The following is a 17,872-nucleotide window of genomic DNA, read 5'->3' on the forward strand; positions in this document are numbered from 1 at the left end:
TGCTCAGTGAATGTGTTGATTTTAAGTAATGAGAAAGTTACGGTTAATTAAAAAATATCTTTTTGCCGCCATGATTCGAAATGATGTTAAACATAATACATTTTCAACTTTCGGTAAAGCCATATTCACGTTCTTCTATTAACACTCCAAAGCAGTGGTTTTCAAACTTTTCTAGGCACTCCTCCCTTTATGATAGGAACGACTTCGTGCCTCCCTTATCATGATATCACAAAAAAATAAAAAGTGCGACCAGAATGCTAGCGATTCCCAACGGATAGTATGACATGGAAGATCATTGCTGTTGATGAGAGAATTCTGAAATATCAAAGTCGGAGCAATACACGGAGCAATAAATATAAGCTTGGAGTATATCGCGCCGAGCGCGAAAAATTTTTACAATAAACTTTGGCTTCGTGCCACCCTTCTGATGCTTTCACGCCCCTCACTTCGCAGTTCCGAAACCACTGCGCTGAAATGTATATGCAGTAGTACAAAACTTATTTTCTTGGTCGCTGCCTACCGAGCAGTGTGCAGCTTTAATAGCCTTTACGTTGAGCGACGCTTGCATTTTTCTGAACCTTGCCCTCCCTTGTGTCGTGTTTTTTGTCATAATACCGACTTTAATTAAAATCTTTAATCCCGGCGACATGCACGGCTAAAACTGAAATGACGGGTATACCCCTTACTCAAGTTTATAAATATTTAGTGCTCTAAATTCTAAACCTAAACCTTCTTTGAATTTCAGTTTTCGGCTTTCTTGTTTTGGATTGACCATTAATCCTTTATGGGTGATAGATATGATAGATATGATGAGTCATATAGTAATCGCGAGCACTGATCGACTTGTATTACGAATTAGGGCTTTTGAAACGTATCACGTACCGATTTGAAACACATACCGTATAAGCGTAATGTGAAAATGGCAACAAGGAAGGTTCGTACTAAACTATATGGAAAGAGTGATTTCTTGTGACTACTCATACTTTGTCGCATTGCCTTTATTTTGAATCTTGATTACACATGCCAGGTAAGTAGACAGCGTAATCGTGACATGTTAATGAACAGGCTTCAAAGTAAACGAATGTCCTGTTGATTTGATACAGCCTATGATTTTAGTCATTCAAAAAGCAAGTTTTATGTTTTGAATTCCAAGCAACCTTTGGCGGGCCGCACAGAATAGCTTCTCGGGCCGCACTTTGCCCAGGTCTGTTCCACTGCGACGGCATGATAGGCGGTGTTGGGATCAAGTCACTACCTTCGAGTCACGAGTCACTTCGAGTCATTGCACATTTTGACTCGAGTCAAGTCAAATCAATCGATTTTCGAAGGTGACTCGAGTCAAGTCAAGTCACTCGATTTTCGGGGGTGACTCGAGTCAAGTCGAGTCAAGTCAAGTCACGAGTCAAGTCACAATTCAAGTCATGTTGCTTTTTCGACGTAAAAGGCATGATTACGTCATTGCATTTTGCTAGCTGTCTGAAATACAGAATGAGTGGTCATTGATTCTGAACCGATGAATGAATATATAGTTAAATATACTAGCAACAAGCCGTTATATCGCTCACATGTAGGCCTACGTAGAACTGGTAAACTGCGTAAGTAATTGCATAGCCTCATTTTATAGTTACCAGCCAAAATAAAGAATTCAAAAACGAATTAATAAGATGCAATAAATTACGCATTTACAAATTGATATGATACAATTCGAGTCTGTGCCGATAGTTGAGAACTATATAAACTCTATCCAATTTCAATTTCAATAAAACAATAGGTTTGGGTAAAGTAAGAACAGATTACAAAAATATATAATTTGCTATCAAATTACTTTACTACTAGTTTACGACAACATAAGCTGTAAACTACGATCATTTCGTTTGATGTCAATTTATTTGGAAGATAACAATGGAGGCTCAGTAAAACGTACGGTCATTGAATGATTGGTCGTTGTCACGGGTTACACCAGCGTTTCGCGAACAATCCGGAAATATGCAAGATACAGTGAATTTTATCGACACCGATTACTTGATGACTTGAAATTGACTCGTGAATTTTGCTCCGAGTCACGAGTTCATTCGCATTTCTGATACGCCGAGTCAAGTCAAGTCAATTTATTTTAGCAAAGTGACTCGAGTCAAGTCAAGTCATACGAAAAAGATGACTCGAGTCTGACTCGAGTCAAGTCATGACTCGAGACATCCCAACACTGATGATAGGTAGCCGCTCAGCCGTAGCTCGATCTAACTGTCAGAAGAGGATGGCTGGTATCCTTCTGATGGAACTCAATCGCTAGACTTGTAGATTCGACGGATATACTGCAAGAAATGTTGGCGCAATTATTTTTGTTTGTTCTTATTCGCACACACAGTGGCGCTTATCGCCAATACGGTCATTTTAGCCACGACATTAATTTCAGTAACTTCAACCCATCAGGCTTTTGTATTGTTTCGCACGACTCCCATGCTCACTCTCTTTCATCATTGGTCTCTCTCGTTTTTCATGCGCGCAGAGCTTCAACTTTGCTGCCGACTTTTGACTATAGGCTCACCTGCACGCTGGGCTTTGGAAACACTGACACGGCAGTGAAGTTGGCGATGAGGCGCCCAGAGAAACCTCCTCAGCGACCAACTCAAGCCAGAGCGGAACAATACTCCTCTGCTTCCAGCTAACCCAAGACAAAAACAAACCAATCCACTCCTCCCTTCCCCTTAGCATGTCACACAGTAGTAGACAACACATGATTCATCTCGGCATCGGAGTTCACACCAGAGCGGTTACAAATGTAGTTTTCGAGAAAGCGCAATATTCGCAATATACCCTAACTTACACACAGTTTATATTTACACTCAAAAGATGACGATTGCAAAATAATTGAGCGAAATCTGGGCTAAACTAAAACTCGTGGGGTTCTGCGGAGGTCCTTGACGGATCCAAAGGGGTCCGTGAAATCCAAAAGGCTGAGAACGACTGGTATAGTGTATCATTTAAAATTTCATTTTGACAATAGGTTATGTCGGCACTCTTCAAATAAAATGCATTAATTATTAGTAAACAGTACATTCACACTAAACAATAACAGCACGAAAAGAACATATAAGTCGAAAATGGGGACAAGTATCTTATAAAGTTGGACAGTGTAGGTTTATTAAGTATTTGCGCGTCTCCTCGCACTACTATTGGGTAGTCTTTGGCCTTAGAGTACTTCACTCTTTACCTAACCAGTGTTGGGATGACTCGATTCATCTTTTTCGTATGACTTAACTTGACTCGAGTCACTTTGGAAAAATGACTTGACTTGACTTGACTCGGAGCTTCAAAAATGTGGATTGACTCGTGAATAGGAGCAAAATTTAGGATTCAATTGCAAGTCATCAAGTAAACGGTGTCGAATAAACACTGTATCTTGTGCAGTGGCGGCTCGTGACAATATCGGGTGGTGGGGCAAGGGCTGCAAGCGACTTTTTATCAAGATGACGTCACAATCGCGTTTTCCAACGTAAACAAGTAACTTAATGATGGTACGGTAACATGAATTTCCCGGCGACAGTGATTTTAACGTATGTGTGCCACGAGACTCGAGAGGTCCGCCGGTGAGCTGTGACTTGAAGTATGGTAACTGCGTAAACGGCGTACGGAAAAAAGATTCAACACGGTTCATGTTCGCACTAGGCCTGACTAATTATCTGCAGAAATGGAAATGACTATAACTCGAGAGATAGCGTAAGCCTAATTGGAAAGGTCAACGAGTTCGGACAGATACGCAATTGTTATCTCATAGATTGGGCCTGTCATATTGAATCCAAAACATCATTCTGAAGAACTAAGAATAGCAGCCTCGGAAATTCGGTCTCGGTACAGCATAGAAGATTTTGGCCTTCAAACTGGAGACTGTAACACGACACATACGGCTTTATCACTGTCTATAGGTCTGCTGCGAAATCGCCTTTGGAATATATATATTACCGAATAAATACGTGGATGAAAGCCTTAAACTTAGTACACTGTTACATGACATCATCGAGAAGTGTCCTCATGGCCCTTTTCGGTATGGCACACTGTCAAAATTAATGCGAACAGACCAACACCGAATTTTGCGTAAAATTTACTGAGGAATAGGCTGATCAAGTGATCAGCTGTTAGCCGCCATCGAAAACTAAATAGCTATCGCGCTTGAGGGGGTTGTAAGCAAATGGCTTGACGGCCACAATTTCACGGTGAAATTGACATTGGAGGATATAATATCAAAGCATATATTTGAATGGTATCTGAGAATGATATCATCATCTCAGTTAACGTTACCGCAGATACAACGGCTTTTGCGTGATATCCGCAATGCGTTGAAGGCTAAAGTGTCAGATCGGAGCGCATCTCTACCATGCTCGACCTTGATAACGAAATTACTGCCCTAATCATTGAGTGTCAACCTTGAGACTTGGCATAGCGTTCGATATAAAAATCAAGACATACTGTTCAAAAGCTTATGACGGATCTAGGTAAGGAGCATCGTTAAAATCAATAGAGACCAATACCGGCTTTGCGTATAATCTGTTAGCGATAAATGAGAGTCAGCTCTCACTCGAATTAGGAAACGAAATTACTACTAACACAGTTCAGTGACAAACTTTACACTTGGTACAGCGTTCGATACTAATGTTAAGACTTACCGTGCCAAATGTCATAACCGATCTCAGTATTGAACATCGTCAAGGTCAATGGATTGGATACCAATACCAGCTTTTGAGTAAAATCTGTTTGCGATACATGAAGGATCAGCACACACTCAACTTCGGAAACGGAATTACTACCCTAAACTTTAAGTAAAAACCCTGAAACTTGGGGCAGTGTTAAATACCACCATCACGACATGACATACCAAGTTTCAAGAGTTTTCATGGTGTGAAACACCATCAAAATCGACCTATACCACCAAAGGTCGACTAAACGCATATGACGGTAACCGAGTTCAGCTATAGATACGATTGTTACATCCAGTGTTGCCACTCTAGGTTCCCGAAAAAACACAAGATTATGTCGTGAAAAAACACTAGATTGGCGAAAAAAACACTAGATTAGTAAATTGCAGGAAACATTTGTCCTTGCCAAGTAATCATGATGACCAAGGTACATATCTACAGATAAGAAGTGTTCCGCACATGAATTCGATACATATGAATGATATACTGCATGATTATTCAACGAAAATTAGTGAAACGAATTCAACAGCGCAAAAAAATCAAATTTGTTTCTTTCGAATTGTGCGGCATCATAAAAATTATCTTTCGATTGTACACCATCTATCAAACATAAGTATCTTTTGTGGGGCATCTCGCTCACTACCGCACATCTTCAACCAAACAATGGGGAGGTTTCCATGTGCAGCATACTTCAATTCCGCGAATGCAGTGGAATGTGGCAATGCCAACAGATTCGTCATGAGCTTCCCCAGTAAATGGAATTTTGATTCACCGAATCCATTGTACACAGATTTCAATTTTTGCAAAAATTCTGTTGGAGGGCTTTGACTGATAAACTGCAGCTCATTTTGCGATCTTGCCAAAGTTCAAGTTCATCATATAATATCACAGAGGGAAATTGGACAGCTAGAGGAATGATTGATTTTACTATTCTTCTTCTTACTATTCTTGGACCTGCTTACATTTTTCAACATTTATTATTATTGATGACGCGAGACTCGAATTGAACAATGCTTAATTAGCACTCCATCAATGCAGCTGGCGGGAGGATCCGCGGGAATCCTGAAGGATCGTATAGCTGCAGCATGAATTATATTTTTATTGCAATTTTGTTCAGTAAAACTGTATGTCTGTCTGTCTGTCTCGGCAAATGTAAATCTTGCCCGAATCTGCAGACTGAGTTCAACAAGAAACGACAGAGCATCAGAGCGAAATCGCTCTACATTTTTTCAGAGACTTTCGCTCATAAGTACTGATTCACAGAGCACCCTGTTACGTAATAATTGCGTGTTACTGCACCACCACATAGAATTGTTGAAAACAAACACAGCTAGAGGCTCCAAATCGCCTCATTAGCGATAAATTTAGCGTATAATTAAGTCGTCCAACGTTAGAATATTCATCATTCGCATAATTGCAGAAAAACACTAGATTAGCAAAATTTGGCGAAAAAAAACACTAGAACACTAGGACGACCGAAAAAACACTAGATCTAGTGTTAAAACACTAGGAGTGGCACCACTGGTTACATCACACCTTGAGGGCACAGAGCTAATTTGCCCCGGTTGCTCGGTCATTTTATGAATAGGAGAGAGTAAATTACCGTTTCTTTATTGTGCGCGGCTTTGAGAGAATAGACAGTGAAAGCTTGTTATGAGCGCTACCGGGGCATGCCCCGGCTAGGCATTCGCAAAGCAAAAGCACAGAAGAGAATTCGATTTTCGTAGAGACTTCGCTATATATGGGCATTTACAAGCGAAAGGACAAGAAGAATACGATTTTCGCTGTGGTTTCGGTATATATAGATTGGTGTGCGTCTATAAATGGTAAAGAATTGTTATTGAAGAGAATTTTAGGTGGGGCAATGCCCCAGTTGCCCTATAGGACGAGCCGCCACTGATCTTGTGTATGTTTGCGATACGACGGTGTCCTTTGTGAGAGCAACCAGTCATTGACTGATTGTACGTTACACTGATCCTCCATTGTTAGATCACAAATAAATTGACTGCAATCTAAACGGTCACAGCCTACGCTGCCGTAGTAGTAGTAGTAGTAGTAGTAGAATATTAAACTAAATATGTGTCCCTGGTTCTTAGACGGCTCAATGCATAGGCCTAGCTTTCGCAGTGCTCACATTTACCAACCCTGTTGTATGATTTAAGTCGAACAAATATAGTTTGAGAGTTTATATTCTTACGGATGTGTAGATGAGTAGTGTAGGCTATTGCACCATATGAAATTGTTTCAATTTCTCGAAGCTTCGTATTAGGTCCTACATCTTGGCTGTAGCATGGAGCTGTACAGTTACCCACATATTTTATTAGCAGTTCTATGTGTACGAGAGGGATACAACGTCTTTTGGCATGTATATTTAACTAGATATTCGTTATTTGATTCAAGATAAATGATCAATTCCTACGTCTTTCACACAGCTAGCAAAATTTAATGACTTTGAATCATCACTCATACTTCGAAAATTCAATTTGATTTGAATTATGACTTGACTAGACTAGATTTGACTCGAGTCACCTCTAAAAAATGAGTGACTTGAATTGACTCGAGTCACCTATGAAAATCGACTGACTTGACTTGACTCGAGTCAAAATCTGCTATGATACGAGATGACTCGTGACTCGAAGGTAGTGACTTGATCCCAACACTGTACCTAACAAATCCGGTCTGGTACAAAATAGGTTTGTGATAGATTGTTATGTATAGAAGATTGGAATTGTAATTGGAATTGTAGTGACATCAACTCTCATGTAACATGCAAACACAATACACTCCGAAAACTTCACCTGTTCCACCGTTCCATTTGTCATACTATTAGTCCAATCTTGAAACTTCGATTGCTGTTGCCTGCAACCAGCCGATTGAACTCTGGGCACGACGTATCAATGCACATTTTCAATCCTTAGATTGATAGTTCTATTAGTTAGGTATGACAAGCGCAGTGGTTCTTAGCCTTTATTAACCCGCGGAACTCTAAAGTGAATCTTCAGGACTTCGCGGAACCCCAAAGTTTCCCTCAGCCATCAAAGCAAAAATCTACAACAATTCACATCTAACGAAACATCTAATACATTGTTATAGATTACTGGTGCACAGAATGACTTGGGAATCAGCAGAGTGTCAAAGTACAAAGCCAATAAAATATTTGTCACACCCAACGAAAATAATATACCTAATATATTATGCAAAACAGCGTGACTTCCGTTTTTCACTATTAATTACCAGTTCAGAAGTTCGGGGTTTCACCTTGAACTGTCACCGTATTGCTCGGTTGTAACGCATCATCGTGAGGCCAATTGCCTAATTGTAAATGGACTTATAAATATTGGTGATCTAATGGGCCTCTCCGAAGAACTGGGTTTCGATTTTGAACCCCATAACCTTATCCGCGCACGCTACTGCACACGACGTACAACAACAGCAGTAATTGAGTTGAGCGTGTCTCTTGAGCTCCGCGGAACCCTTGACAGCGGGTCACGGAACTCCTAGCGTTCCAGCGAACACTTGTCAAGAACCACTGGTCTAGAGAAGGCTATACGAACATATATATTTGTCGTGGTACTTCTGCTTTAGTAGAAGCGAGGGTGGTTTTTTAAATGTCAAAATAAGTCAAAATCGTAGCGTTAGGTCAAAAAATTGTCAAAATAGTTCACAAAGTCAAAATAGTTTTGACCCCTGCATTTCGTTTGTATCGCAGTTTTTGTACTGTCGGTGAAATTATCATTTGATATTTTACAGCTTGTAGCCTACTTTATAGGCCTACCGTTGTAGACGGCCCATTGTCTGCCCATTTAGAATCACGGTCAAATGAAACAAATAGGTTTACATGGTGGTATGGTCAACGTAACGCAATTGCCTAACTGCAGCAAAACTGCTCGGACATTGCATGGTTCTCACATCAAGAAGCGCATGATGAAAAATTGTGATGTAGATAACATTATCAGAATGAAGCAACACGATGTGTCACCAGCAGTGTACGTACAACTTCAGTGTTGTCAGCCAGCGACTGCTGCTGTTTAACCTTCTTTCTCCTTGGCAAGCTACTTAGTAAGGACAGAAAATGTACCCGAGAATGAAGGAAAGTATATTTCGTTGTAGTACAACAAATTCTAATTATTTCTATCATAATACGTGATGTAAGTAGCAGTGTTGGGATGACTCGAGTCATGACTTGACTCGAGTCAGACTCGAGTCACCTTTTTCGCATGACTTGACTTGACTCGAGTCACTTCGCTAAAATGACTTGACTTGACTTGACTCGGCGTATCAGAAATGTGGATTGACTCGTGACTCGGAGCAAAATTCACGAGTCAATTTCAAGTCATCAAGTAGAATCGGTGTCGATTTTAAAAATCACTGTATCTTGCATATGTTCGGATTGTTCGCGAAACCCTTGTGTAACCCGTGAGAGCGACCAATCATTCAATGACCGTGCGTTTCACTGAGCCTCGATTTATCTCTCACAAATAAGTTGACCGCAAACGAAGTGATCGAAGCTTACTCTAGTAGTAAAGTAATAGAATAGCAAAATCTCTATTTCTGTTCCTACCTTAACCAAACCTCTTGTTTTATTGAAATTGAAGTCGAATATAGTTTATACAGTCCTCAACCATTGGCGCAGGCTCGACTGGCATCATATCTATTTGTAAATGGGTAATGCATTGCATCTTATCAATTCGATTCTCGATTCTCTATTTTGGCTTGTATCTATAAACTAAGGCTATGCAATTAGTTTACCAGTTCTACGTATATGGGAGCGATGCAGCACCATCTTGCGTGTTGTATATTTAACTCTATATTCGTTCATCGGTTCGGAATCAATGACCATTGACCACTGAAACTGTATTTCAGACGGCTAGCAAATTGGAATGACGTAATCATGCCTCATAGTACTTCGAAAAGGCAACTTGACTTGAATTGTGACTTGACTCTTGACTTGACTCGAGTCACCTCCAAAAATCGAGTGACTTGACTTGACTCGAGTCACCTTTGAAAATCGATTGACTTGACTTGACTCGAGTCAAAATGTGCAATGACTCGAAATGACTCGTGACTCGAAGGTAGTGACTTGATCCCAACACTGGTAAGTAGTGGAATTCTTCATAGAACCAGATTTCGTTGAAATACGAGTTTATTCATGTAAAAATTTGTCAGTTTTTACGTCAAAAACGTAAGGACAGACTGGTTCAGACAGAAATGAAGATAAGTAGGACAATTTTAACATTATGTGAGAAAACACCTAATTTTCATACGCTAGGTCAATATTTGGTCAATATTAAGTTTTTTTAGATCAAAATCCTTGCGTTTTTCAGGTCAAAAAATACATAGTCCTACTGATAATACAACCGGTTGAAGTCGTGGTAGATATTACACATTCAGGTATGGAATACGTTTGCTTTTGATTCGGCTACATGTACTTACAATTTATCGAGCAGCACCTTTTCAGCTCGCGCCTTCAGGATGAACGCCATGTAACTCTTAGCAATAAGCGCGGTTATAGTTTCGGATCTATAGCATATGCTAGCATGATTAATTACAATCAATCACTTTCAACATCCTTGCCGGAAACAGGATATCGTTCCATACTGAAATGATACTTGGTGTTTGTCTTGCCTAAACTTCCATCCTTATATGACAATTTGCCAAGTCGCACTATATATTAACAGCTGTTTCGACAACACGTATACAGAAGTTTGACACATGTGAATTTTCCTCCTTCAATTCCTAACGGGACCCTCAATAGCCGCACGCCACCCGCTTTCAAGCAACCAGGTATAACAGTTATAAGTTGATATATCGACTGTGTTCGCAGCTGGTTATCGAAAGGCTACATTCAGTGGCCAATACCTTTCGTGGGATTCTCTTTATCCCGTCAAACATCGAATCAATTTGATAAGAACTCTCGTACACGGGGTATTCATAATTTGCTGTGAACGTAAATCGGATTCTGAAAGAAATACCATCAAACACTTTTTCTTGCCAATGCCTATACGGAGCACGTTATCAAAGTGACTAACTAACGTAAACTTAGAGATTGCGACGATGATTCCTTTTAAAAATACCTTTAGACAGAATGAATGCCGGGTTTATTTGCATATTCGGTGGATTGGCATATAGTTTGTACCAGGTTTAAAAAGGTAATAAAATCCTACATGTCTTATTTCTTGCCAATTTTGGAACCTCATGTAATATTTACTACGAAATCGTTGATGCCTGCAACGGAATTGGATGTGTTACCGGCAATTAATAAGAGTGACATAATTTACCAATATAGTGCAGACCTGACAGTCGGTATGTGGGTCGCACAGCTCCACATCTCAGTGCTTGCAACAAAGTTAAATCAAATTGGAAAACCCCAAGTTGATGAAAGTTCTATCCGTCATCACATTCTCTAAACCCCATTCGTGACGATGTGATAACATATAACGGCTTGCAATTTTTACATCGGATATCACCGTCTAAAACACATCTATTGTGCAGAATATTATACACTCTTTACACTCTTTAAACTATATTTGTGTCAAACTGATCTAGGCGCTGGTAACTTGTTCACTAAGTTCTCGCGTACCACGAGTCGTACCCGTACAACATAACCACGGAACCAGGTTAACAATGCGATCATACGATTTTTAAGACGGTGCTGTATGATTACCATAAAGTAGAAACATATTACTTTATAAAACCGTCGCTTTCACAGTATGGTTATGAGATTCTGCCGTTGCGAGATAACCGTAATTACAATGAGTCAGTGCAATAGGAACCGGGGCTTCTGGTTCCTGTTTACCAAGAGATCTCTATAAGTTCGTAACTTTTGAGCGATTTGTCAGAGGTATTTCGAAAGATAGCCAACAACAACCATACAAGTAAGAACTGCATTTAAACGGTTCTGCAACTGTATAATTTACTAAACCGTTCCTCTTGTACTTGGGAAGAATGCAGATCAGAACTCTGATGCTCTTGCTCGTTGTGCTCGGACTCATCATGCAGTCCGAAGCACGGTGCCATCACCGTCGCAGGCGCCATCTCCACAGGCGCCGCAGGCATGTACACAGACGTCGCCGCAGAGCCGCCCGTCGTCGCCGTCGCGCCCGCCGCCGTTACGATGAAGAAAACGAAGACGAAACCCCAGACTTTGAGGTACAGCCATATATATATTGCGCATACCTATTATTTATTCATACCCCCATTTGTCTTAGTGGTAATGTTGTGACTCGGATAGCAACTAGAACGCGTAAGTCAGCTTTAGATTGGGTGTACGGTGATAAGAAACACCCTATCGATTCCTGGATAGTCGAAGGGGTCAATGAAAAATTTTGATAGATTAACACTGAACAGTGAACATTCATCCGTATACCGTCAAGAAAGTGAAGATTTCTAAGAGAATTTTATCAAAAATAGAAAAAGAATAAGAAATGTAACTGATGGAGTCATTTTGGATCCCCAAATCATCTTTCCTGTAATGACAACTTCTTGATCGCGGGTAAATATTTCTGCCAGTGTGCACCCCAGCATTGGGTTTTATGAACCCCTTAAATCTAGTCTCCCGACGCCCAATGTGTCCATGGCCCCAGGTTATATTAACCCCTAGCTTATGGTATTCGCTGAGCGAGAACGCATAGTTGAGTCATTCGAAACGAGTTTTTCTTTTACCTAATTGGTCGATCGGTTACGTACGAACATAATCCATAACCGTACATCTTTCAACACACTACACATCAAAGTGTAATTTGCATTATTTTTTTTTTGTCAGGACATCGAAGAAATCCTGGAAGAGTAAGGTAAATATATTTGATGTCGTCATAAATGCACATGAAATCCCAATAGTTTGTTCACTCAACAATACTAGGGTTTCTCATGATCTAAGTACCGAAACGTAATGACTTCGCGAATCGCATGGGACAGACTTGACCCATGTTTATTGCATATCAGTTGGTATCGGCAATTATATTCTTGATAATAATGATAATAAATGCTTCAAGGAACCTATCTACGGCAGTTCGAAATAATTGTTATAAAATCTCCACAAGAGATGCCCTTTTCGCATAAAGTGAAAGAAAATCCGTTTTTAACAAACGCTATTATCATTTCAGTCATGGACGAACAATATAAAGCTGCATTTTATGTGCACCACGATTGGACTTGATATATCGAAAATAAATTACTTGATTCAAGTTGACGTCTGCGTTATTTTCATTTACTGGAGATAACAATGTATTGCTCTGCTGGAGAGCCATCTAAGACCACAATGACACGAACAAAAAATTTCGCATTGAGTTATCGACTAGAAGAGCTAGAATCAGGGCTTTGGAGCAGGAATAAATGTCAAATTGCTAGAGCTCCGGAGCTCTCCACTATCATAAATGAGCTCAGGCTCCAGCTCATTGATACCACTGTTCCGGCTCCAGCTCCGGCTCCTATTTTTGCTCCGAATTCTATCGAATGGGTCCGTCAGGTAGTCAGTAGCATCGGGTGCAGCAATGAGCACAAAGGTGCCGTCACGAGAAACTGTCATTTTGCGAAGGTATGCAAAGTTATGTGGCGTCATAATCACTCAGTGTCAACTTTCGATGATTTCATATTCGCGTAAGCCGGCATTGTATTCCACGTCATTGCTTTACAGAGCATTGAGCACTGATGTGACGTAATACCGGCACAGCACTCGGTGATATCATGCTATAGTTGGATATAATATTGAAATAGTGCGAATATTCAAGTGTAGCGCATGTCGAGACCTTACCAGAAGACATCTTCTGTTTACCAAATACCCAATGTTTTGAAATACGGCAATACCTACAGCAATTTAAAATTAATGTTATAAATCTCCACTAGAGCTTCCTTTTTTCCGCAAAACGTAAAAGAAAACACGTTTTTAATAAACGCTATTATCGTTTCAGTCATGGACGAACAATATAAAGCTGCATTTCAAGTGCACCACGAACGGACTCAATATTTTGAAAATAAATTACGTGATTCAAGTTTACGTTTTCATGATTTTCATTTCGTGGAGATAGCAATGTATTGCTTTGGTGGAGATGCCATCTAAGACCACAATGAAAGGAACAGAAAAATTTCGCATTGAGTTATCGACTAGAAGAGCTAGAACCAGGGCTTTGGAGGAGGAATAAATGTCAAATTGCTAGAGCTCCGGAGCTCTCCACTATCATAAATGAGCTCCAGCTCCAGCTCATTGACACTACTGTCCCGGCTCCAGCTCCGGCTCCTATTTTTGTTCCGAAATCTATCTAATGGGTCCGTCAGGTAGTCAGTAGCATCGGTTGCAGCAATCAGAACAAAGGTGCCGTCGCGGGGAACTGTCATTTTGCGAGGGTATGCGAAGTCATGTGACGTCATAATCACTCAGTGTCAACTTTCGATGACATCATATTCGCGTACGCCCGCAATGTTTCGCATTAAGTTATCGACTGAAAGAGTTTGAATCGGGGCTTTGGAGCACGCATAAAAGTTAAAATGCTCAGCTCCGAAACTCTCTACTATCATAAATGAGTTCCGGCTCCAGCTCATTGATACCACTGTTCCGGCTCCAGCTCCGGCTCCTATTTTGAGACGGACTTTCAGCATTCCCGTGGCCACTTACTGGCCACGGATAATTTCGTGGCCGGCCACAGATATTCCGTGGCCGGCCATGAAAAGTGCTATTCTGTGGCCGGCCATGGTGATTTTCATGGCCGGCCATGAAATTTCAGTATGGCCGGCCATGAAATTTCCATGGCCGGCCTTGTCAAACTCTTTCTCATGGCCGGCCATGACTAAATTTCATGGCCGGCCACAGCCAAATTTCATGGCCGGCTGCAATATATCAAGTTAGTATCGATGATAAGTACTGTATGTGGCCCAATCGTGGTCAAATGCATGATCAATTATGTTCTATTATGGGCATACAGTAAATAGAACTAGGTGAGAGCGAGAGTTTAGCTCAGTTCATATGCATTTTCACCCGAAATACCAGAAGAATAGCGATACAATGAAACGATAGGAAGAAGATTTAACGATCTGGAATAGTCTCTATATATCAATTAAAAACACAAAAAATGATGTAAAGAATGCATTAAAAAGGGGAATATCCGCTAAATGAAACAGGAAATAATGGTATAGAAAGCTAGAAGCGATGACGACTTTATCAAAACTGGTAACGGGTAAGTGTTGATTTGTATCTTTTTTATAGAAATAGACCTAAATATTGGGCTGACACTCGTCACAATTAATCGTATGCAACTGCATAGAATTGGAAAAAACAATGTATACCAGATATCTCTCAGAAAATCTCTATAAGTTCCCCAAAAGCTGTGAGATTCACGTGACATTCTGTGGCCGGCCACAGAACAGATCAGAGCTCGCTGTGGCCGGTGCTTCCCCCGTACTGATATTGATTTTCAACCGTAAGATTTGCAATGTGCATTGTGCAGTTGCAATCGATTGTATAGTTAGTTTTATTTTGTAAATATGCAAACCTACGATTAAACAATATGATGATGATAATGTCCTTCATTTTTCAACCATGTTTATCGTTAATGATGAGTCTGCGATGCGAATAAGTAATACATATATATTTGATCATGCAGTTTAAGGATGTTTGTAGGGGCAGTTTAAAATCTTTCGTGGATTGCCCTGATGCATTTATGAATAATACAATACTGTACTGGGAATTTGTCTTAATTCACTGCCGATTTTCGATTTACGCTTAAGTAGACTCGACTATATACCTCCTTGAATGCATAATCTGTTCCATCGAGATACTGGATCGGTCAATATGCGGTCATTTTACCTGCTTTCTTGTTTTCAATACTAAATACCGCAATCAAAGTACCCGAACGAAACAATTAGGGAATCAAAGAACCAAGAATATGTGGGAAATACTGTTTCAAGTTCCAGAAAAGCTGTGAAATCCACATAACATTCTGTGGCCGGCCACAGAGCAGCTCGCTGTGGCCGGTGCTTCCCCCGATCTGATATGTCTTTCCAACGCTATAGGACATGTAGTTGCAAACAATTCCATAGTTTGTTATCTTTCGTATAGCTGAATAGCTGTGAATTGGATAATGCCAGACTGATACAATCCTTCCTTTCTGTATCAGGTCTATGATGAGTCCGCGATATACGGTTATATACATATTTGATTATCGTACTGCTATACAATACATACGACGTTCGAGATCCTCAACATCAATGGAGCTTGCACTCATTTGCACGATGAGAATTGTGTCGATGAATCTAAGAATATTTCTATGCTGTAGCAGCACGTGAACTTGACACACTGCAGATGTGCTGTAGATGTAGAATAAAGGCAACGATGTACCTAACCTACCGGTAATATTGGTAAAATGTGCGGCTTTGTTCCCAGAAATTGGATTTTGGTCATGTTTCCGATCCTAGATAATTTCCATGTATAATGTATATTGTATATCAGTAGTAGGGTTTGGTCAAATATACGCAGTCCAATCCCAGAAGGCCACGTCGCCTTAATTGCCACGCCTACATTGTCACATCATCCGCCCATTGCCGCACCTATAGCACACCCATTGCCACATCATCAGCTGCCTCCATTGCAACATCATCTGCTACGTCATCAGCCACGCCCATTGTCGTACCATCAATATTATGCGTACTGAGCTGTTTTTGAGAGTATGAATTCTCGCGTAATACACTAAACGTTGAACTAGACTTCATAACGTCCTCACAGTGGAATCAACCAACTATATTGATCTAGGTTGTAGGTTCGAACGCTATAGTCGCCGCATTTCATACGATTCTGCGCTTTTCATATCTCCTATCACTTTACTCAGTCTCATTGAAATAGCATTGTATAGTGTACGAGTTCATTTTATTTCGAAAAAAGAGCATATCAATGATATCGTTGATCGTTATTGCGTCGATTCGCGTGCTGAAATCCTCCAGATCGGTTGATGTTTCGAGGTACACCGCTTTGCTGCCATCCAACGCTGCGATCCGAGTTCTTGCGTTCGATCTGACCGTTTTGTTTGATGTAGCGATCACTGGCTTGTAGTATATACGATACGAGCGGAAGGTCGGGATTAGGAACAACTACGCTGGGCGAATAGATGACGAATTCGTCAGCCGGATTCAGAGGTTGATAATGCTCGACTCCGTCGCGAGTATATGTAACGACCAAACCTCCTTCATGCTTCAGAGTGGCTCGATATTTCTGAATGCTCCCGCTTGTGGAATGTACAAAGAGTTGATCCGAGGTCAATTCTGCTCCATTCGAGGCTTCGATACGTAATTTTGTGATGTCATTAAAAAGATACAAGTCTTTTCTATAGGGCCCCTGAGCCAGAATAGTATCTCCACGGATTGCTAGACTCATTCTTTGAAAAGAAATATCAAACATAAGTACAACAGTCATCACGCAATTCCACCTCGCCATCAAATTTAGTCGAGCCTCTTCTTATATTTGGTGTCGCATAACAGACATTACGAATATATTGCAGCCCCTTGCGCTTTATAAGAAAAGGACACGTAGGATAAAACTTTGCATGCTCGAGCCAGGGATCATCGCACGGCAACCAATTTTGAAACAGCCCTCCACATGAGAAACACTTTAAATGATCCTTATAGCCCAAATAGAACAATCCGCAGTCCGCGAGCTCGGCTCCGGAGGTATTGATATTATCCGGCCACCGCATAAATGTGCTTAGTCTACGAGCATAGCGTACCATGTTATAGAAAACGGGATCATTCAATGGGGAGACCGTTACATCTCTATGCTTCGCATAGCATTCATAAATCTTTTCCCCTCTGTTATTTATCATAGCTTGGTACTGCTCAATGGGAGCCATCTGAGTTTCATCTTCGCTTATTTCTATGCTACTCGTGGTACCGATGCAAGCGCAGTTGAATGTAGCGTAATTTGTAGGATCCACACTACGCTTAGGTAGAGAATCGCTTTGATCAATGTTCGACATTGCTATCCGAATTGATATACTCTCATGATCAGTATGCGTTATATAGCTATTGTGCTATGCACCATCACAAAATGTGCTTGGTACCGATCGAATGATAGGCCCTGAGGTCGTATCACGCAAATTAGAACGTCGACTGCTCACAGAAAAAGACACGTAGCTCATATCCGTTCCTGGTACGTATTATCATTAATTAGAATGCTAGTAAGAACGCCACGAGTACAATCACGC

The 17,872-nt window shown here is 40.6% G+C and overlaps 1 long non-coding RNA gene across 2 annotated transcripts; it reads left to right on the plus strand.

Annotated features, from left to right (window-relative positions):
• The first annotated feature begins 11,433 nt into the window (after positions 1-11,433).
• On the plus strand, positions 11,434-13,771 carry LOC145438110 (uncharacterized). 2 transcript variants are annotated; one of them, XR_013914818.1, is made up of 4 exons: positions 11,434-11,566; positions 11,636-11,840; positions 12,454-12,481; positions 13,598-13,771. It is a non-coding gene; the product is annotated as an uncharacterized LOC145438110 (long non-coding RNA). The 2 variants fall into 2 exon arrangements; XR_013914819.1 differs by having other exon boundaries at positions 12,794-13,678.
• The last annotated feature ends 4,101 nt before the right edge of the window (positions 13,772-17,872 follow it).

The sequence above is a fragment of the Botryllus schlosseri genome, chromosome 4 (genome assembly GCF_051294905.1).
Source record: "Botryllus schlosseri isolate E-star chromosome 4, Bs_hap1, whole genome shotgun sequence".
NCBI lineage: Eukaryota > Metazoa > Chordata > Ascidiacea > Stolidobranchia > Styelidae > Botryllus > Botryllus schlosseri.